Source organism: Passer domesticus, chromosome 3 (genome assembly GCF_036417665.1).
Source record: "Passer domesticus isolate bPasDom1 chromosome 3, bPasDom1.hap1, whole genome shotgun sequence".
Lineage (NCBI taxonomy): Eukaryota > Metazoa > Chordata > Aves > Passeriformes > Passeridae > Passer > Passer domesticus.
In genome coordinates, this window is record NC_087476.1 from 95,526,694 (window position 1) to 95,547,214 (window position 20,521).

General features: G+C 43.1%; 1 protein-coding gene and 1 long non-coding RNA gene across 9 annotated transcripts in view; one reads left to right on the forward strand and one right to left on the reverse strand.

The window, feature by feature from the left end:
• Window positions 1-20,521, forward strand: part of TTC7A (tetratricopeptide repeat domain 7A) — a 204,013-nt gene that overhangs the window by 143,088 nt on the left and 40,404 nt on the right. The window lies entirely within an intron of this gene.
• LOC135297193 (uncharacterized) lies at window positions 8,730-19,019 on the reverse strand. Of its 3 annotated transcripts, XR_010359237.1 has the most exons (5): window positions 17,330-19,019; window positions 16,935-17,214; window positions 16,434-16,646; window positions 14,656-14,725; window positions 8,730-13,721 (listed from the first exon to the last, which is right to left on the reverse strand). It is a non-coding gene; the product is annotated as an uncharacterized LOC135297193 (long non-coding RNA). The 3 variants fall into 3 exon arrangements; XR_010359236.1 differs by having other exon boundaries at window positions 14,656-16,646; XR_010359235.1 differs by having other exon boundaries at window positions 8,730-16,646.

Here is a 20,521-nt window from a genome sequence, read left to right on the forward strand (position 1 = left end):
GAATAAAAAGAAAAAGATTTTGCAAAAGTCTTGGACTGTTTAATTTGGCCTTCATTGTGTACTTAGGATGCAATTTCATGTTCATTTTAATAGAAGAGTCAACCTATTGTCTCCAGACTCGCATTTGGTAGCATCAGGGTAATTTGAAGGCTACAGTTTCTACTGATTAGTACATGGAAATGAATTATTTCTGTTCATTTGTTTCATTTTACCTCACAGTATGGTGCATGCATCCTTGTTTGCAAGGCATCCATTCACGTAATAAAACATGGCTTGATTGCTTAATATTTTCAAGGATGACATGTGTTACTTCCTTGGGGATTTGTTTCATGCTGCCATGCAGTAATGGTATAAATCACAGGGCAGATTCTCTGCATGGGTAAATTATCATGGCTCCATCATACCAAGGTCTGTATGTATTGTAAGGTAGCTAGAATGCTAATTAAACAATTCTTACCTTGAATACTGAAATTAGAATGCATTTTATGATTAAATATGAGAACGAAAGAGCTTAGTTTTCACATTCATGGAGTTATTTATCTTCTAAGGAGCTGTTTTGTATCTGTAGTTTACCCAATTTGTTGCCTATTTTGTAGGTAGGTATGCTGTGGTCTGTTTCCATTTTCTAGTGACATTTCTTGCTCAGTTTTTTATATTTGTGTACAGAGAATTGTACATGACAATTAAATTGTATCCCCCAGTAGCTAGGACAACTGTGCATTTGTCCTAAGTGTAATTAGGTGGATAATTGTGTCTGGAGAGACACAGTGAATGACCTGTTTTTGTCTGTTCATGAGAGACTTCTTCCTGCTGCTCCCCTTGCTCCTGTTTAGGCAAAGGTAGTAAGCAGAGTTAAGAACTGGGCAATTTTGAGGAATTGGACAGTTGTACTACTTTTGTGACACTGAAAAATAGTTTTCATTATCACAGCTACTACTTAAGAGGAATCTTTGAGAAACTGCTGTCATAAGAACTTGGATTGCAGTAGGTAATGACTGCAAAATAAATTTTTAACTATTCTTTAACATACAAAAAACCACTGAAGATTTACTTGTAATACTTTCTAAGGGTCTGGGATTTTTTTCCTTAATACACATATACTTTGTGTTCATTACTTTTAAATATTTTTGTATGGTGTCAGATGTAAAATGTAAAACAGAATGTAGCACCTGCTTCAGGAGACAGTTATTTTAAGGTTTGAAGATATGTAAAAAAACTGACTACAGTTTTTTATTACATTCTGTCTGTGTGATCCTAGATTGGTGAGGCTTATGAGTTATAGCAAAAATGCCTAGAAACAGAAATATACCAACCAATAGTGCATGTTAAAGTACTTCAGACACTCCCTAGAGCAGATCCTCCAAGCCTGAGGAGCCAGGAGCTGAGCTGCTGGGGTGTGTGGGAGGTGCTGCTGCAGAGGGCATCTCCTGGTGTCTCAGACAGAGACACAGAGCACCCCAAGCAAAGAGAGCAAGCGAGCTCCAGGTTTCTCTTCCCAAACTAAGCACCGTTTCCTGGTGTTTATCAAAGCACTTCAGGCTGGGGCTTTGCTACTGTTGTGCAACAGGGTGTGCCTTTCTCTTCCAGAGGGCAAAGAGCTGCAACTCCGTCATTTTCCATTGAAGGCAATTCAGTGGAGAGGCTGGAGAGGAGGTGGAGCCCTGGCTCTCACCATCGCTGGCACGGCCAGCCCTGCTGCACTTTCAGCTCTGATTATGTGTCACACTTTACTCTAAACCTCTGTAAAACAGGGATGAAGCTACTAATCTACTTCATCTGGGGTTTGTGGAGCTTAATTAATAAAAGCACATACTTTCAGATGACAGACACATTGTAAGCGTAAAATCTTATTTATTCTAATTATATGTCTAGGTGATTTTATTCATGTGGGATTTTGGACCACAAATTATTTTAGACAAAGTACTGCAACTATTCAGCACAAATGATGTGCTTTACAGCTTTGAGTACCCTTATGTCCCTAACTGTAAAGTAGTGGTGAAAACATCATTGTGGTAGGAGTGGGATTTAGGAGGCAGATCTGCACACTCGTTCTTCCTCTATCAAGGATTTGTTTTCATTAGAGGAATCTGCTGTGTCTGTGTGTTGTGCCTTGCCCTCAGCTGTATGGACACATTGTTACAGTGGTGCTGTGAAGGACAGAGTAAAACAGAAGCAAATGCGACTCTGACTTTCTAGCACAGCCCTCTCCTCTTCCTGGGGATAAGATATGACAACGCCTGCAAAAAATAGCTTTTTGCAGGGGGAGGGCGCTTCCTTTCTCTGGCAGTGAATGTATCCTCCTGCTCTGCAAATTCAGTACAAGCAGAAATCCTTGTGCCAGTACAGGTCTGCAGTTTTTCCCTCGTGAGAAAGGGTTTGGAATTTTTAAGGGAGAGATGGCAGTCCTAAAGGTAGAAGCAACATTAGAATAACAGTCATTACAAGCAATTCCAAAAATGGAGCAACCTTGAATGAAGTGCCATTTTTTTTCCTTTTCCTTCCTTAAGTAAGTAATAGTGACAGTCAACAGGAGATTTGAGCCACCCAAAGGAAGACCAGTGACGTCTTCTGCCCTGCAGCTCTGAGAGCTGCAGACACTGGGGCTCTCTTAGGTCTACCTAATATGGAGTGCACAAGAAAACACTGCAAGGGTGAATTTGCTAAGTCCTAATATCCAGCAGGATATTTTTGGACTGCTCTGATAGTAGAGAACATTTAAACATTTCAGTCCCCCCCATAAGTTTTCCCTCGATGTGGGTTAAGTCCCTATATGCCTTGAACAATTTTTCTCATTACATTTTTTTCTGTTCAAAGCACTGCATTTCTCCAGTACATTTGGAGAACAGGCAGATGGTGATATATAGGTGCATAAGAGAGAAGGGGAAAGAATTAGAAGGAACAGAAGAGAGAGAAAAAAGCATAGACTGCTGCTTACTTTAAAAATACCAGGATAAAGCATTAACCATTCAGAGACAGTTAAAATCACTTTTTTTTTCTTCCATTAGCTGTTCCATAGGATGTTTCTTCCTTTTTCATCTCTCTCCACCTTGTACATCTCTGCAGGACATGAACCCAACCTTGATTTGCCCCAGATGGCTTTTTTCAATGCTGTTCATTTGCTATTTTATCAAAGAAAGGTAAAATTCACTACGAATCTTAAGTGAACTTAGGTCAGAAGTTTGTTCCAGTGGTGTTAAGGGATTATCTGAAAGCAGCAGAACAGACAATTCAGGACCAAGAAATTGGGAAGAAGTCTTCCTTTGGAAAACTCAACTCCCGAGTCAGGAGCTTACTATGCATTTCCTGTTTGCTCTTTGCAACATTTAAAATTGTGCATTTTTAACATTTTTTTTTAAATATTTTCTCCTTCTGCTTCTTTCCTCTTGTCCTTCCTCATGCTTCTATAAAGCTCTTGTCTATCAATGAGCTGCTGTTTAAATCTACTAATGTGACTTTTGCCTATGTTTTCCCCAAGGTAGTCGAGAGAATCCCTGGCTAGAAAAAGATGGAGTGTGCGGGGGGGAAGCCACAGGGAAATGAAAGGCCTGCGATCATCAGGGACAGGCAAGAGAGAGCTTGACTTGTCCAGATAGTAAAACAAAGGCTGGGAAGGGATACATCTGCTCTCTGCAGATCCATATGGGAACAAAGAGGGAATGCTGTGGGGAGGGGAAAGCTGCATCAGAGGAGGCAGCTTTGTCTGCCCTAAGTTGCTGCTGCAGGTTGAAGAGGGTTCCCAGCCACCATGCAGAGAGGTTCTGAAGCAGCCTTCTAGGTCATGATGTGGGGAGAGCAATCTGACCCCTCTGATACTGGAGCTTGATCGAGTTACGAAGGACAGACTGGATCATGCCAAACCCAAATTAGTGGTTGCCTATTCAGGCTGCCCAGCCCACCAGTGACTGAATTAATAATGTACCTGTGACCTGAAATGCACAATATCCAGCTAAAAGTATTTTACAAGCCCACCTGCTGTCCTGTCTTCCTGTTTTGATTTTCTGCTGAAGAACTTCTATTCCCTGAAGCATTTTGTAATTATTTTGCTGTTTATTCTTTTTTAAATTAGAGGCGGAGTTTGAATGTTAATAGGGCTTCCCTGGGATGCAGCCCTGACTTCTATTTTTTATATATATTTTTAATGAGTTGTCAAGTGTCTAGTGTGTTGTGAAGTGGAATGATGGATGTAGCTGGACTCAGGAGAGTTGCATGGAAATTCTCTTAAATAGCAGTGTGGTAGCTAAGCTCTATTGACAATAACATCAAGTCGGGTTTAATAGTGTAGTTCTTTATTGAATGAATCCACCCTGTAGGAAACAGTATGACCTTGCTGTATGTGCTCAAGACAAAAAAAAATCAATGTTAATCCCTTGGGAAGAAAAATACAACATTAATGGAACAGTTGAGTGAGTCTAATGAGAATTAGATGGCAAGAATGGTAATTTGGAAAGAGATACTCGTATGAGCTGTCTGAAGGTATAACGTGGTAGTTTCCATGTATCACCAAATGCCATGTATTCTTAGATGTGTGTCTGCCAGATGTAATTTAATGGATTTGCACCTCTCCTCTGTGGCTTCTGACAGAACAACAGGGGATTTTCAAGCTAATCACCTTTCAGTGGGGAGATTTATGACCAGTTAGCCGATCCTTTCTTCCATCTGGAAGGGCATGGACTGGAAACAGTCATTGGGCACAGCATACCAACTGGGAGCTTCTTAATCAAAAGCAGGCTGGAGCATCTCTACCTTGTGGTTACTCTCTGGATTCTTGCAGTTCCCTGGCATTGCCAAATACAACGTTTGCCTAAGGCAGTCCTCATTACTAGTATTTTAGGAAGTCGGATGGGTAATGCTTCACTTAATAGCCATTGGCTGTGTAAGGAATAAACTAAACTTTAGTACTTCTTTGCTTCTGAGAGTCTGAAGTGCTAATTTTGATTTATGTGGGGAGAATTCATATTGCCTAGTTCTCAGCCTTTGGATAGATAGATGAGTTGGTCACTCTTTCTACCTGTTGTCCAGAGAGAGGGATTCTCCAACATTGGGGCAGAGCCCCTTTGGTTAGGCTGCTGCTCTGCATTGCCTTGTGGAAATATCTCTCTCTTCTTCCCCTGAAGGTACAGAGAGAGATTTGTGCAATTAAAGAGGGTGCCTATGTTTGTGTAGATCACATGCCTCTTTAAATTATATGAGGCAGTTGAGTATCTCCTAGTGCATGGCCTAAGGGAGGAAATGAGGTAAAATACATTGACTTGTTTCAGAGAAATTACTGCTTTGATGTTTTCATAATTAGCCCAGTTCTTCCTTTGCTTGCGTTTACCTGCTCAGCATTTGAGTAAAAAGGGCAGACTCATGAAAACATCAGTTTTCAGTTGCTTCGCTTACCAGGCTGCACCTGCTATCCAAGATTGTCACCAGCATAAGAGACTGCAAATAAAAATCAACTGGAACACAAATGGCAGCACCTCAGTACTGCCAAGCTGTACAGTGGAGATTATTTGTTTATGCTTTTATTTACCAGCATTGACTAAACAAAGATAAGAATGTAAATGCTATAGCAGAACTTCCCAGACAAGATTCCAGGGGTGATAGGAGCTAGCACTTAGCATTACAATATTAGATACCAGTGTGGAGAGACGTCACTGCCCTGTTGCTCCTCTTTCATACTAAGAGCAGAGCAATAGGAGTCAGATCTGTGGAGCTCTGTGTGAGGTTTGCTACTTTATGCAGGAACATTAATCTTTTAGGGTTTGATTCATTAGGTTTGCACTGTGTGAGCTTTGCTCTGATCCCTCAAAATCTGAACTATGGTTAATGTGACTCTGAAGGAGAGTCTTATTTTGTGAGCCTTAGTAAGATTTACAATGAACCAGGCGAGCTCCACATAAACTCTGAACTGAGTGGGGAACAGACCCCCAACTCAGCTGATTTTGAATGTCAGTGTGCATGGTACAAGGCTAATTGAGATACACAGAAACTGCCATGTGCCTTTTTTAATTGCATTTAGACAAGATGTACAGTATTTGAGTCAGCTCGGCAGTGTTCCAGCTGATGAAAGTGTTGCTGTTACAAGACACCAGTGATGATATATTAAGTGCTCTTAATATCTTAGCACACATGTCATGAGGCACGTTAGAATCACAGAAGAATTCAGGTGAGAAAGGACCTTTGCTATGGAGGTCATCTGGTCCCACCTCCTGCTCACAGTGGAGTCAGCTTCAAATATTTGTATTTGATATAGGTAGCTCAGGGCTCTGTCTGGCTGAGCCTTGAGTATTTTCAAGGATGGCTATTCTGCCATTGGTCTGGGCACAAGTTCTGGTGCTGCATACTCCTTGAGAAGAATTTTTCTTAATAGCTGCTCAACCAGAATTTTCCTTGCCATAACCTTACTCTGTTGCAGCCTAGCACCTCTCAGAAAAGTTTGGTCCTGTCTTTCTTTCAGTCACCCATTAGATAGCTGAAGGTGACATTTGAATCTCTCCTTAGCCTGGAGAGGAAAGGCTGAATTAATGTTTCTCTCTCAAATTCTTCATAATATCATGGCTCCCCAGCCATCTCAGTGGCCCTTCAGCCATCCTTCTCCAGTTTGTCATCATCTTTTCATCACTGGGGAATCCAAAACTGGTGAGAGCACTCCAGACGTGAACCAAATAGAAAGAAATGCTTAATTTCAGTCTGCTGTGGTGCATTACCTAATTCAGCTACAGTAAGCCATTAGCCTTGAGTACTGCATGGGTGCTGTGCTGTTTCATGCTCACTTGTCTGCCAGCATCCCCAGGTCCTTTTCTGCAGAGCTACTTCTCCCCAGTTGGTGTCCAGCCTGTACAATTGCATGAGGTTATTACATCCCATGTAATATTCAACTTTCAATCCCATGTCACTATTCAACAAATGCAGTTCCTCCTAAAGCTGCAGGAAGACTGGGGCACAGAAATGACAAGCAAGACCTGTGTTGTTAAGGGCCAGAGACGAATCACACATAATGACCACCTACAGCAAGTAAAACCTTTACACTCAGAATAAGTAGAAAATTGTTTCTTCAGTGCTTAAATAAGATATAGAGCTGCCATCTCTGAGTTATGCTGAGATTTTGGTATCACGACTGAATTTCTCAGTAACTCTCAGTGCCCTTCTTACCAGAAGCCACACAGTGCTTAGGTTTGGGGCTTCTTAACAAGTTAGGCCTTTTGGGAATTCACCAGCTATTGTAAAGGTGTTGGAGAAACACATCTTTGGTAGGAGGCTTCCTGATGTGATTTTATGCTTTTGTTGTTTGTTCATAAACAGGTGAGCTGTTAGAATGGTTCTGTCATCCTCTGTGGCCTACAGCAGGGCCATAACTTATGTGGTGTTATTGTGTGCGTGTCTCTGTGTACACACATGTACATCACAGCTACAGGAGGTATAATATCAACTGGTTTTAGCAGGCTCAGATTTGGTTATGAAGCCCTAAATGGAAGGAGCATCTCCTGAGAACACTTGAGTGGCTGGGGTCTGGTGCTTTGAAAAGGGGACAGGACCCCAAGGCTGTTTGGGAAGTGGGCTGTGCCCCAGTATAGTGCAAAGTAAGAAAGTATGAGCCAGATTCCAAAGACTTTCCTTGCAGAAATAGCCAGTTTAGGCAGGAGGCAGGAGTCTCGGTTGTTGAAAGAGTGAAGCTTTGTTTGTAAGCAGTTAGTGATCTTGAAGTGATTGGAGTGGGAGGCTGAGTGAGGGCAGTGCTGGGTACCTGAAATGGAGTGTGGTGAGTTGACTTTAGCCACCCCTTTAAGCCCCCACACTACCAAAACCTCACTGTGTAACCCAAATACTGAGACACTGGGAGACTGCCATCCTTGCATTGGCTCTCATGTGTCTGGGCCTGTTAACCCTGAGGGTCAGGAGAAGCTGCTCTTCCATATTGTAGCACAGCACGTGCTGTTGCTGTTCAGTGGTAAACTTATTCTTGTGGTCTCTGTCTCTCTTTGTGTTACAAGCAACAGTCCTTCTCCACAACCTGCCAAGTCTGTCTGTGTCCTGCATTAAACATGACATGAACCAGCACTGAAGAGGCAGAATACAGCTGAACCATGGAATCGTTTAGGTTGGAAAAGATTTCTGATAACACTGTGTCCTGCTGTTACCCCAGCACTGCCAAGTCCACCCCTAAACCCTGACCCTGAGTGCTACATCCACACATCTTCTAAATATATCCAGGGATGGTGACTCCACTACTTCTCTGGACAGCCTCTTCCAATGCTTGGCAACCCTTTCATTGAAGATTTTCTTCCTAATATCTGACCCAAACCTGCCCTGGCACAACTTGATGCCACTTCTCTTGTCCTATCATTTGTTACTCAGGAGAAGAGACACCTGGCTGCATCCTTCTTTCAGGTAGTTGTTGAGAGTGATAAGGCCTTATCTGAGCCTCCTTTTCTCCAGCCTGAATAACCCCAGGAATCTTACTGCAGGAACTCCTAGACTGCTTCCTGTCTGCTGTGTTGTATTTCCAGTGGACATCTGGTAAGTTGAATCCTCCACAAGAATGATGGCTAGTGATTGTAAGACTTAATCTTCCAATTGCTTATAGAATATTCTGTCTGCCTCTTCATCCTGATTGCGTGGTCCATAACACACTCCCACCAGGATATCTGCCATGCTGGCCTTTCTCCTGACTCTAACCCTAAACACTCAACCCAATCATCACCATCATTCAACTCAAGGTAGTCAAACCCCTCCCTAATGTACCAGTCCCTCCCACTGCCTCTCTTGCCTTGCAGAGCCAAGTACAGCCCTTGTTCAGCACATTTGGCATAACATACCACCCTGGCTAAACCAAATTGGTAGTGAAGGACAAACTATGAATTGCATCTAAAATAAATTCTCAAGCTGCTCTGAGATTGTGACAGATTTTTAAACCTGGAGAAAGATTAGCTTCATCCTTATGTAAATACTCCCCTGGCCAGTGTTTCCCAAAGCAGCTAATGGTGAGCAGGTTTGGCACTTCTAATGGGATTGAGAGCAGTATTATTCCCCTGCATCTAGCAAAATATATAGAGCTTCTGAAGATGTCACTGTACTTCATATAATTACTTTTTATAGTAATTTTTTGTGGCAGATTGGCCAGCAGAGGTGTTTTGTCATTGAGGCTGTCACTTGCAGCTCAGCAGAGCACAGGAGTGACTAATACAGACAAATGAAGCTAGGTCACATTAAACAAATGCCACAGTGAAGCATTTCTACAGTCCTGTATAATCCCTCACTGCATTGTGAGGCTCAAAGCTTGATGTTGTAGGAGAGCTTATAGCTTTGCTAACACACAAGCAGACTCCACAGCATTTAAATCTTTTCTGAACTGAGATTATTTATGCGAGGATAGTTCAGGACAGGCTTCTGCAGTACAAGCAGATACCAGTTCTCCAGTGACTTCAGTGAGAGTAAGAGATTCCACACATATTTCATGCACATTAAGAGCAAAATTGCCTGCAGTATTGTCGGCACTAGGTTCATGGACCATTTGGTATCTTGTTTGCCTGAAAACCATCTTGCCTTGAGAGCAAGAAGAGTAAATAAATGTAGAGAGAGACCAGTAAAACACACAAGCCCTGGAGAATTCTGGGCTTCAGGAGCAGAAACCCTCACCTTAGTATTCCTTGCTGTTGCTGGAATACAGCAAATGTGTTTATCAGGCAACCTTGAAAGCTCAGGACTGCTTTCCACTAATGATAAATGATTGTGAAGTATTTGAGATAGGTGTTAATTTCACATTTCTTCAACTTTAAATTATTTTTTTAACCTCACCATAGTCACCAGTGATTAGAAAAGTTTCTTAGCTCATAGGTTTTGTGTTCTCTGAAAAATTCTATACGATATTATTTGCTGGCTGACACAGCAAGTCAGACTAACTTGAAGCATATATAATTTTAACTTATCTCTTACTTTGAATAGTGAAGGAAGAACAATCAAAGGAAGTGGTTTGCAAGTAACCCATTGTTTGAAATTAGCTTTCCCAAGCCAGAAAATACAAAATAGAAGCATCGAAAATAGCATCACAAAGTAAAAATGGTGTATATGTGAGATCCTTGAGCCAAAAGACAGCCTATTTTTTATGTATTTATATTTAGCTTGGTCAGCTGTACTAAGTGATTTTATCAATGCAGCTAGTCTCTGGAATAAGAATGCTCACATAATGTAGTGCCAGTGCAGGCAGCAATGACTAGTCATGATATATACATGTAGCACAAGTCCTTTCAAATCAAATTTACACAACTAAAATTCTACAATCAATTAAGTCTCATTAGTCTTGCACTACTCATTTTCACTCTCACAAGCTGTCATCAAACAGGGACAGAAGAGCAGCCTTGTTGGAATTGCAGCCCTGCTATTTTTGCATACTTTGAACTAGACAATCTGCAAACTTTTTCCATCTCAGTGGTCATAGAGCCTGTCACAGTTTGAGAAGAACCAGGACTGCTTCTCCCCATCTCCTATTAGAAGAGAGCTCCCTTTAAGAGAGACTTCCTTTGCTCAGATACCATAGATGGTGAAAAGTGAAACCTTTCAAATTAAAAGGAATTATGATGACTTTTAGGTACCTGTGGCAGAATATCCCAGTGCTTGGGGCAAGAAATAAAAGTCTGTATCATGCCTTTAACACTTACCTGGGCCTGAGATGTTTTTCTCAAGGACAGGACAGCTGTGGGTGTGGATGCCACCCCCTTCCCCAGGTGACTAGGACTGCTGCATAGAGCTTTTGACAAGCCTAAATAACCTTGCTTGAACATTGCAGTCCCTCACTGAGTGCAACACTAAAATCTGATGCTTCCACAGCTCTCCCAGTATGCTGGGAAAACTTCAAGAGGTAAACCAGGGACAAGATAAAACTAACTCTCCCAAACCAAAGCCACTGTGCTTCCGGTAATTCCCATGCAAAGTAGAAGAGGTAAAGAAGCCTTGAAAGTGCCTGTCTCTCTGCAGTGCTGTACTATCACATCTAAAATGCTGTTGGTAGTGCTCTTTTACACCACAAATAGCCAACTAACAGCAGTGTGGTCAGCAGCAGTGGCCTCACAGCAAAGCATAGGGGATGGCCAAGGTTAACAAACACAGCTAAACAAGCAGTCCAATGCCTTAAAGAGGGTGAGGGAGGGCCATGGGGAGATTTTTTATATTACTGTCCAAAACATGAGGGGGCTTTCAACACCCAGACAGCATACAGACTTAAAAGCAAAGGAATTTCAACTGCAGTAAAGAAGGTAGGCAGTGCATAGCAGGTGTAAGTTTAATTTAGAAATAAATGAGGGATTTTCTAAAAATGCAATGAAAGTCTGCAGTGGGTATAATCTGAACATGACCTGCTGTGTCCTCCTTTCAGTGTATTGTGATACACTGCATTGTGAGGCTGCTTATCATCAGGAGAGCATGGTTTTATGTTCAGCTTTATCTCTGTTATCCTCCACACCACAAACACCCCTAAATCAATATCCGTGTACTCAACTTCATGTGTTTGGCCCAAGCATCTTACACTAGTTCCATCTGGAGTTATTTTGCTTCATGGTGATCTTGTGAATGATTTTGCCCAGCCATTAAAAACTAAACTGTCAAGTATATCCTGGCAAAGTGCTTTCCACTCTGAGCAAGGTCAGTGCAGAAGCAGGACTAAAGAAAAAAGCCTATTTTCAGACTTTTCTAAGTGCAGCAGTGTCACATAGATTTCTCCGTAAGAAATTCTGCAACTGTCCATCAGAGATAGCCAGCAGCAAAAGCTGGAAGCAGAACAGGAGCTGGGGGGTGGGATTTCATTTTTGTACTGGGCCAGATCCTCAGAACAATGAAGCCAAGTGGGTAAAAGCAAAAGACATGTTAACTGAAGCGAGCTGAACTGTTCCTTCATCAGTGCCTGAGGCCCTCTCAGTTTACACTGCATTTAATTCAGTCATTTTGGGCCCCAGTCCTGCACTGATATTAAGAGGGTGACTTTCTCCACCCTTGCCATAGTCCATCATAAACTCCAGACTTTAACATCCTGAAAACCAACCTGGTTACTCTGAATTTTTGCCAGTTTTAAACCAAGCCTGAACAAAGGTGTTGTTATTTAACTTGAAGCTGCAGTTTAAGAAATAATGAAAATCCAATGTTGGATGTGATAAACTCTGGATCTTAGTTAAGCTATACCCTAAAAATCACAAAATGGAGATGATGTTGAAAATCTTCAACCAGCCTCACCCTGTTAAAGCTACTGAAGTTTTGCCTGCATGTCCTCACTGGAGCTGTAGTTAAGGATTTAGTAGGTCTGTCTATGTTTAAAATTGTCTCCAGACTACTTGAAACTGGAGGCCCAGGATCTCTTCAGAGCCACTGGGCATTGTTTTTATTTGTTTTCATCTGTGCATGAATTTCTTTGAAAATACCCAGCAGAGCAATAAGAAGGGATTGTTTTTAATCTTTAGAGATGATAGCATGCTGTTATGCATCAAGGACACTCAAAAACAAAGCATCAGATAAACTGTACCAGGAGATTTTTTTTTTTTACCTCCAGGCTTTTCCAAAAATAAAATACAATCTGTATGGGGCTTGCTGTTGATGATCTATAGGTTCGGTCTGCCATCTCAGAAGCATTAACACCACCATGTTTCAGACAATTTACATGTGTGAAAATGCAGCTGGATTCTGCCTGTGCCCAGCATCCTGGGGGAGAGTGGTCATTATCACTGCAGGGACAGCTGGGACCTGGCCTTGAGCCAAGACCTTGCTTAATGCAGTTAGATTTCAGTGATACAGAGTGGATTTTACATCCCCTTCTCTGGGAGAGGGTAGCGGAAGTCAGAGTTCCACATCCTACAGCCACCTGAGTTTAAAACTAACGTGTGCATTTTTTGTGTGACTCTGGACAGCACAGTGGACAAAAGAGGGCATTTTGCCATCAGTTATTTACGTAGCTGCAGATTGATGGTTTCTCTTGTTTGAGCTCTCTTCAGCAGTATCCTTCCCTGCCTGAATGAACGAGGTTATAAAACACAGTAATTATAAATCTCATTGACTGCCTTGCACTCAAGGGCGTGTTCCCCCCAAGCATTGCTGTGAAGCGTGTTACCCAGGAGACTGTCCTGTACAATCCAAAACAGAATTATTCTGACCCAGTGAGCTTGTTGGAGGGGAGAACATTTGGGATGCTGACCTGCTGCCTCAGCACAGTAAATGCATTTTTCTCATTTCACAGCAGGGCAATGCCGCAATACAACAGGGCCATTACATTCAAGTATTCTTTTGAGGTATGACTTACATCTCACTGACAACTGCTGGCTCCCTAAACATGCAGAAAGGGAGCCTAGGACAGCAGTGATAAGCCAGAAGTCCTGCTGACTATCCACACTGTTATAGCAGCTTTCTCTGAAGGTTTGGTTGCCTCAGACCTTTCTGGGCAAAACCATAAATGCCTCAGACAATATAACACAGTATCAATAAAACCCTTTCTTAAAATGTTTGAGTCAGGCTGTGCTCATAAAACAGGTTAAGAAGAGTTTAGTGACAGCTGGCTGTTCTGTCTTGCACTACAGATCATGGTATGCTTCAATACCATCCTTTGCCTTGTGATCTGATTGTAGTCAGGATCTGTACAGGTACCTTCCTTGGACCTGAGGGGTTTAATACCAGCATCAATCCTCATATCCTACAGTCAGGAAGCTGCACAAAGCCCTGTCAGTCGCCCACTCTTGCAAAAGGGCTGTAAAACCTCTGATGCTCTGGAGGGAAAAAGAAAAAAAAATAAATAAAGCACTTCCTAGAACGGTAGCAAACACAAAGCAGGCAGTTGCCATCCATTTTCTCAATTACTGTCTGCACAAAAGGAACACAGTGCTGTGTGGTAGCCTCAGCAGTTGCATCCTCTGTGCTCAAGTAGAAGCAGGAGATGAGGTGCAGAGCAGTCACTCCCAGCAGGTGTGCAAACCAATTGAATTTAATTAGAAACATCCTGCTGAAAATGTAAATGTTTTACAAGTACATCATCCCCATCAGGGGCTGCTGCTGCTGGAGTCTGTGTTTTGTTGAGCCTTTGACACAACAGCAAATGAAGATGCCCCTATCCTCATTTTCTGTCTCCTGTGCTCCCTAGACACCATGGGTCTTTTCCACATTGCTGCTTCCCTGGGTACCTCAAAGATGCAGGCTGGTTCATTTAATATACCCATGGCCATTCCTCCTGGGACAAAGGCAAACCAAACTCATTAAAATGAAATGGCTGTGCTAGACTAGAGAATGGATACTGTGCTGGAGGTTTTATTGCTCTGTAAGCGTTCTGTTCACTGTACTGGTAAAAAAGATTTCATGGTGTTTGTTATTTTGTTTTTCTTGCTTAGGACTCTGGGCAGTGCTAAAACGTATCTTATGTGTGATTGCAGCTTATGTTTAGGCAGTCGAGTTTTTTTTACTGGTTTGCTGAAAATCATGAGAGATTGGTATTACCCTCTTAACTGATGATCAAGCAGTTCTCTGGCAGCTCTCAAGAAAGTTTATTCCAAATACAGTATCCATCATTAGACTAGTGCCAAACTATGTAACCACCAGAATAGCTGGTCTGTAGTGCAGGGAGCTTGGGTGCCATCTAAACAAGAGATACTCCAAAGAAGTTCTTGGTGGGTTCAAACCTGGTTCAGTCATTAGAAGATATCTCCTTACCTGTTCCTGGAGAGGGTTCAACTATTTTTTCCATTCTCTTCAATTAAGTGATGGACTGATGAGCCCATGCCTGCAAGGGAGGCGTGCAGATGCTTTAGGAAATGACGTGTGTGGATTCTATAGTTGGCAGGCTGTCTACAGTCAGTCCTTTCACACAAAGAGAATTAGCTATTCCTCCCCGCACATGGCTTTTAGACAGCATTGTGCTGCTTTAACATTGCTCAGAGCTCATGTAGAGCCATGTAGCTGCCAAACTGACAGCTCCTACAGTGCTTCTGTGGGAGCAAGGACTCCTCTGAATGAAGTGCAGCTGAATAGTTCTGTGGCTGAACCAATTCTCTACAAATCCCACGTGCTTGTATTTATGTGAGATACCAGCACCTCTTCTCACTACACCTACATTGCTTCTAAAACTAAAATGCAAATATTAGAATATAAAGCTAGATAGCTTAACCACATGCCAACAAAAACCATTACTGATTGCTTTATTTTGGCTAAGTATTTTGATCTCGGGTATCTGTCTATAAAAAAGCATTGTATCACTTTGGAGTTTTAAACAGTTGCAGAAATGCAGCCAGATTCAGATGAAATATGCTTGGTGCTTGGATGAGTAACATTTTTGTCATGCTTGACTTCCAGAAAGATCACTGCTATGGAAGTGTCTGGTATGCTTATTACATGACAATTAGCAGTTGTTTCTCTACTGACAGATGTCCACATCAAAAAGCACTGATTGTCTCTTTTGTTTGCAATTTTAGAGATACCATAATCAAGTAGCTGATTTCATCTCCAGGAGATGTTGTCCTTTGCACCAGAAGCACAGCCTCATTGCCTAGGCTCATGCCAGGGAAAATCAGATTGTGAAATATAACAGCATATGATTTATGTGGAAGTTTAGGCCCTTTCTCCCTGTGCAGAATTAAAAATTGCAGTTATTTCTGTGAGAAGATCTCTTACCCAAGATAAATGAGCAAGCTGTATTTCTGCATTTTGTTTACTAAGGAACTGTTTGAACAGTGGAGCAACATAGAGTATGCACACATCATACTGGTAGTATTGCTCATCTGGGACTAAGAAGCAAGAGAAGGGAAGGGAAGAATTTTAAAGAGGGGAAGAACAACTTCACATGAACAGATTCCAGAGAACAAAGTTCACAAATTCTCTCTGTGCAGCTGCATCACAGAACATGTCTCAAAAGAAAGCTTCTTAGAATGTCACAGACAAAATAGTATTATTCAGATAATTCAGGGGGTAAATAGCTGTTTCACATTAGTGCTGAAAGGAATCCAGTGCAAGCCATGACCTAAATGAATATTTCTGTCTGTTATCTAAAGGCCTGTCCTCTAGCCTTTCCCTTCTGCAACCCACGGAAGTTAAAAGGAGACCTTGCATGAGGGTTTTTGCCTGAGGTGGGATTGTAGAATGATGTGCTGTGCCTGGCAGTGTGATTTTGAAACATTTGCTAACAGGCAAAGGTCTCTGGGAGCAGACATGAGACTGGCAGGTGGGATTTAATAGCAGAGATTTTGTGCAGCTGCCAAAAAATCATAACCCAGATGCTGGAGCTGAACACATGCTGCCTGATAGGAATGATGTTCTGGGTAAAAGAGGAAGCCAGCAAGTGTCTGTCAGACACTGACTCTGAGCCCAGCCCTGCCTTGCCTTGTCCTTTTCACAGCACTGACTGTGCATCAGTAACTGGCTGGCCTGGAGGTGTACTGCATTTTTTCATTATGCTGCACCCGGAAAGTACTCACAGATGCAAATTCCCTACTTACCATCTGCTTTTCTCTCTCTCTCTCTCTCTCTCTCTCTCTCTCTGTTTTTTCTTCTCTGCATGAGATATCTTCTCTGAGCTCCTTATTCCGCTCACACATTCATTCTGAAAGGTACATTTTTATTGTTCCTCCTCAGGGACCATAGTCTTCCCAAGACATTGATCTTCCTTACTTTTTCCTTTGTCCCTGCTCTGTTGGAGGTCAGTTCCCTCCCTGAAAGCAGTAGCAAAGAGACAGCAAGCATGCATGCATTGAAACAAAGAAAAGCACAGCCCCAGATCAGTCATCTTTTACCCTTTCACAGCCACCCTGATCAGCAGGTAACCAGGACTAGCACTGTATCCAGGCTCTAGGAGCCTCCACAGACTGACTGGTGAGTGACATGCTCCCACACTCTAGAATGAAAGATCTGGGCAAAGCCAGCAGCCTGCAAACCAGGCCAAGCTCTTCACCCTTTCTGCCCAAAGGAGGAATTTCCTAAAAATACATGTCCTGACATACCACTGAGCCACATGGCACAGTGAGTGCAATCCTATTTTCAGCCTGCTCTGTGGGGTGACATAGCTAGTTACACCTCCTTCCAAAAATGGCACATCAGCAGCGCAGCACTTGCTGGTGGACCATCAGCACAGTCTCCTGTGGGATGGTGCTCTCCACTGGAATTCCCCAGCAGGTGATTACAGCTCGTTGTATGTAAGGCTGTGGTGGCAGGAAGCATCCCCAGCCATGCAGAGGGAAATCGGGACAGCTGCCTTCTGTCTGTCAGTGCACCAGCGGTACCCTGCAAAATCACACAGGTGGGTTATGGGCTGGGCTGGAGACAGCCACCAAAACTAACTCTAATCTGACCCAAAGAGAAACTCATCTGATGGGTATGATGCCTGTCCAGCACATACCTTTTGCATCTCCACTGAGAAGGACAGCAGTAGAGCAACATTTGGCTTTTGGAGGTGATTGGTAGTTTCCTTCCAAGCCATGGCCGGTTAGCAAATTCTGTTTTCCCAACTCTGAAGCTTATTGCAGAATCCCAGGAATGTTCCTGTGCTTCAGATATCCCAAAATAACTGCTCTAAGCTCTCCTTGGGGAAAAGCAATCCTTAGAGCAGCCTCTTAACTCAAATTTTTGTGTTGAAGCAGCTGAGCTTGAGGGAGAGAACTTGGCTTTGCCTCTAGTCACTGGCTCCCAGAGGAGAAATGAGCATTTTGCGTGTTCACGTTAATAAGTTCGTGTGTCAGCTCACTCACTGTCCAAGGAATTGCAAACACTTTGTTCTCCTCGTTTCTGTTTGCTGCAGAAACCACCCTCCCCCACTGCCATCCTCCGAGCAAATCCATTAGTTAGCTGGCAGCTTCTGCAGCCCAGCCATCGGAGCAAATCCCTGGCAGTGCGGCAGGATCAGCGCTCCTGAGCACCACTCAGGAGCTGACAGAGCCCTTTTGCTGGTTTGTTGCCCGTTCTCTTCCTCTGCAGTTCCAGGCTTCCTTCCTCCATGCAGAGGAGACAGTGAAGCTGTCACAGACGAGGTGACAAGTGACTCCCTGAGACCGAAGCCATCGCTTAGACGCTCGGAGTGGCCATTTCCTCTCGTGGGGGAACTGCAGTTCCTGTACCAGCGCAGGGCAGGGCCTGCTGGGGCATTTGGGGTCGCTGCAAGAGCAAATCTGATCCAGTGCACAGCGCAGAGATTTCAGTCCATTAGCGGGAGGGCCGGTGCTCTGCTTCTCAGAGGTGGATTATCCCCGTTTCCAGGGAATCTGCAGCTCTTGTTTATCTGTGCCAATCACTTGCTTTTCTCTGTTATGGTAAGTTATTCTCCATGTCCCTGAGGTGCTCATTATCACTTTCAGGCTCTGTTTATATAACTTTAGAAACCACAGTAAAATCCTGCAAGACAGAACTTCCCAGCTCTTCTCTGATCTCTTCTCCAAAGTGTGTGTAATACTTTATGAGAGATGAACCCAGTACATTTCTTAATCCCATTGAGATCCTGGGGTGGTTCAGTCATCTCTCCAGAATAAAACTTGCATCCAGGTCTAAAGACGTTATCCTTGGCCTGATCTTAACGTGCAGTAGATGCTTCTCCACTGAGCTCCAACCTGATCTTCCAGATAATTACTAGCTTTAGTTATGGTTTCCTATACACAGGCCTCGAGATAACGTAAGCAGTATTGTCCTCCTGTTGTGCTTTGCTCCAAGATCAAATGAAAGCCTAGAAATTGTAGTAGTCAGGTTGGTCTGCAGGTGAACTCATAAGTGGTCTTTCAGAGAGTGCTCAGGGAACTGTCAGAAGGGAGAAGGGGTGGAATGACTATTCCCTTTATACTTGAACCTTCAAAAACTATTTTTCATAAACAAGGAAACCAGTTATAATTAATTTAAATTCTGTGCTATTTAGGCTTCTTGTTATCGCAGGACAGGAGTGAGTCACAGACTGTGGTAATACAGTAAATAAAATAGTGTGCAGCACAATAGCAGAGTGTGCTGCCTCCTGGTACATAAGACACAGCTGCACAAACAGGAGCGTGGGAATTAGCAAGACTTCCAGGTTTTCAGCAAGCTGTGCTGATACACACCGAGCTGGCCACAGTCAAGAGAAGGAAGCAGAAGTCCCTTCTTGCCAAACAAATGGGAAACATGAAAACATCACAGCTCTCTGGTGGTGCTGGAGCTTCCATTTACACTAAGGTTACGTGCAGTATTTATCAAGTCTTTACTTTCTCAAGGAGTGTCTTCATTAATTCTCTTTCAAGCATGTAACAGAAAATGCAAACTGTAATTCGGCAAAATCTCTTTGTACATGGAGGTTTGTGATTTAGGAGAGATTCTGTGTTGAGAGACGATAAGGACACATACTCCTTGGGGGATCAGAGGCACTGGAGCAGAATCTGGAGGCACTGGCTGGACCACAGCAGTGTGTTCCTGCCCAGCTCGCTGTGTTTCCCAGCAGCTCAGCTAAGCTTAGCGCTCAGCTGCGATGCTGCACACACAGGCTCCGGCTGTAGTTGGGTAGTTGTGTGCAGGATGTCATTAATCACATGCTTTCCCAGAGACTGCCAGTAGTGGAAAACTAAGCAAATTAAGATATTTTAAATACCTCAGCTCTCCTTTCAGGAGACATCTGCTGTAATCTACATTGGCATGCTGTGTGCTTCTGTCAGCGTGTCTTTGCTGCACCATGCCCCTCCTCAGTGCCATACCAAATGCAATACTTGCTCTGGCCATAAGTTCTGTGGGACTGGGGCTCCGACACCCTCAGCAGAGCTAAAGCTGTTGCCTGTGAGAACCTGTTCATGATCATATATTCAGACAAGATGTACTCTGTATGCAGAGGGGAATAAAACATGCTTGGGAAATGTGTACATCAGCCCCTCCTTTGTTGCAAAGCAGTGCATTAAAAACTGGGGAAAGATCCAGCACTGGCACTGGAGGGATACCTAAGAAAGCAGAAGTTCCCTATTCCTCAGCCACAGCACACTGTGGACACTCAGATTAACTGGGTGTCCAATTCTTAAGCCTAGACATTCCCCAGCTATCTGCAGCAACATCTTGTTAGGTGCAACAAAGCATAGGCACCTGCTTACTATCAAAATAAAGGCAGAGTTTTTACCCCCCTGGGGCAATGGGGACACCTAACAGCTGCCCTACCCTCTTAAAAACATTGGCTAGAAGTCAGCATGTACTCCCCGGGCACAAGAGAGGCAAGTTCTCAAGCCTCCTTAGCCTGAGAGCACTTAAACCCAGGACTTCTGTTTCTCAAATCTTGTCCCTTGACTCTGTCCCTGCTGTCAGAATTGTTCCTGAGTAATGACAAATTATTCAGTGTGAAATGTATTAGCAGCCAATGGAGCACAGCTACTGCTTTCTAGTCTAGTGCTTTAGCCAGCAGGTCACCTGTCACTCTTCAACATCCTGCATGTGTGTTACATGCCTTTTCTCTCTTTGCTGATGGTTATCAGTTTCAATTCTGCACAGATTTTGAAATACTTGGATATATTTGGCTGAATCTCACTAATTTCAACAAGGCTTTCTGCCAGGGAATCTGATACAGTGCAGAATTGGGACCTTATGTTATAAATTATGTGTTCTA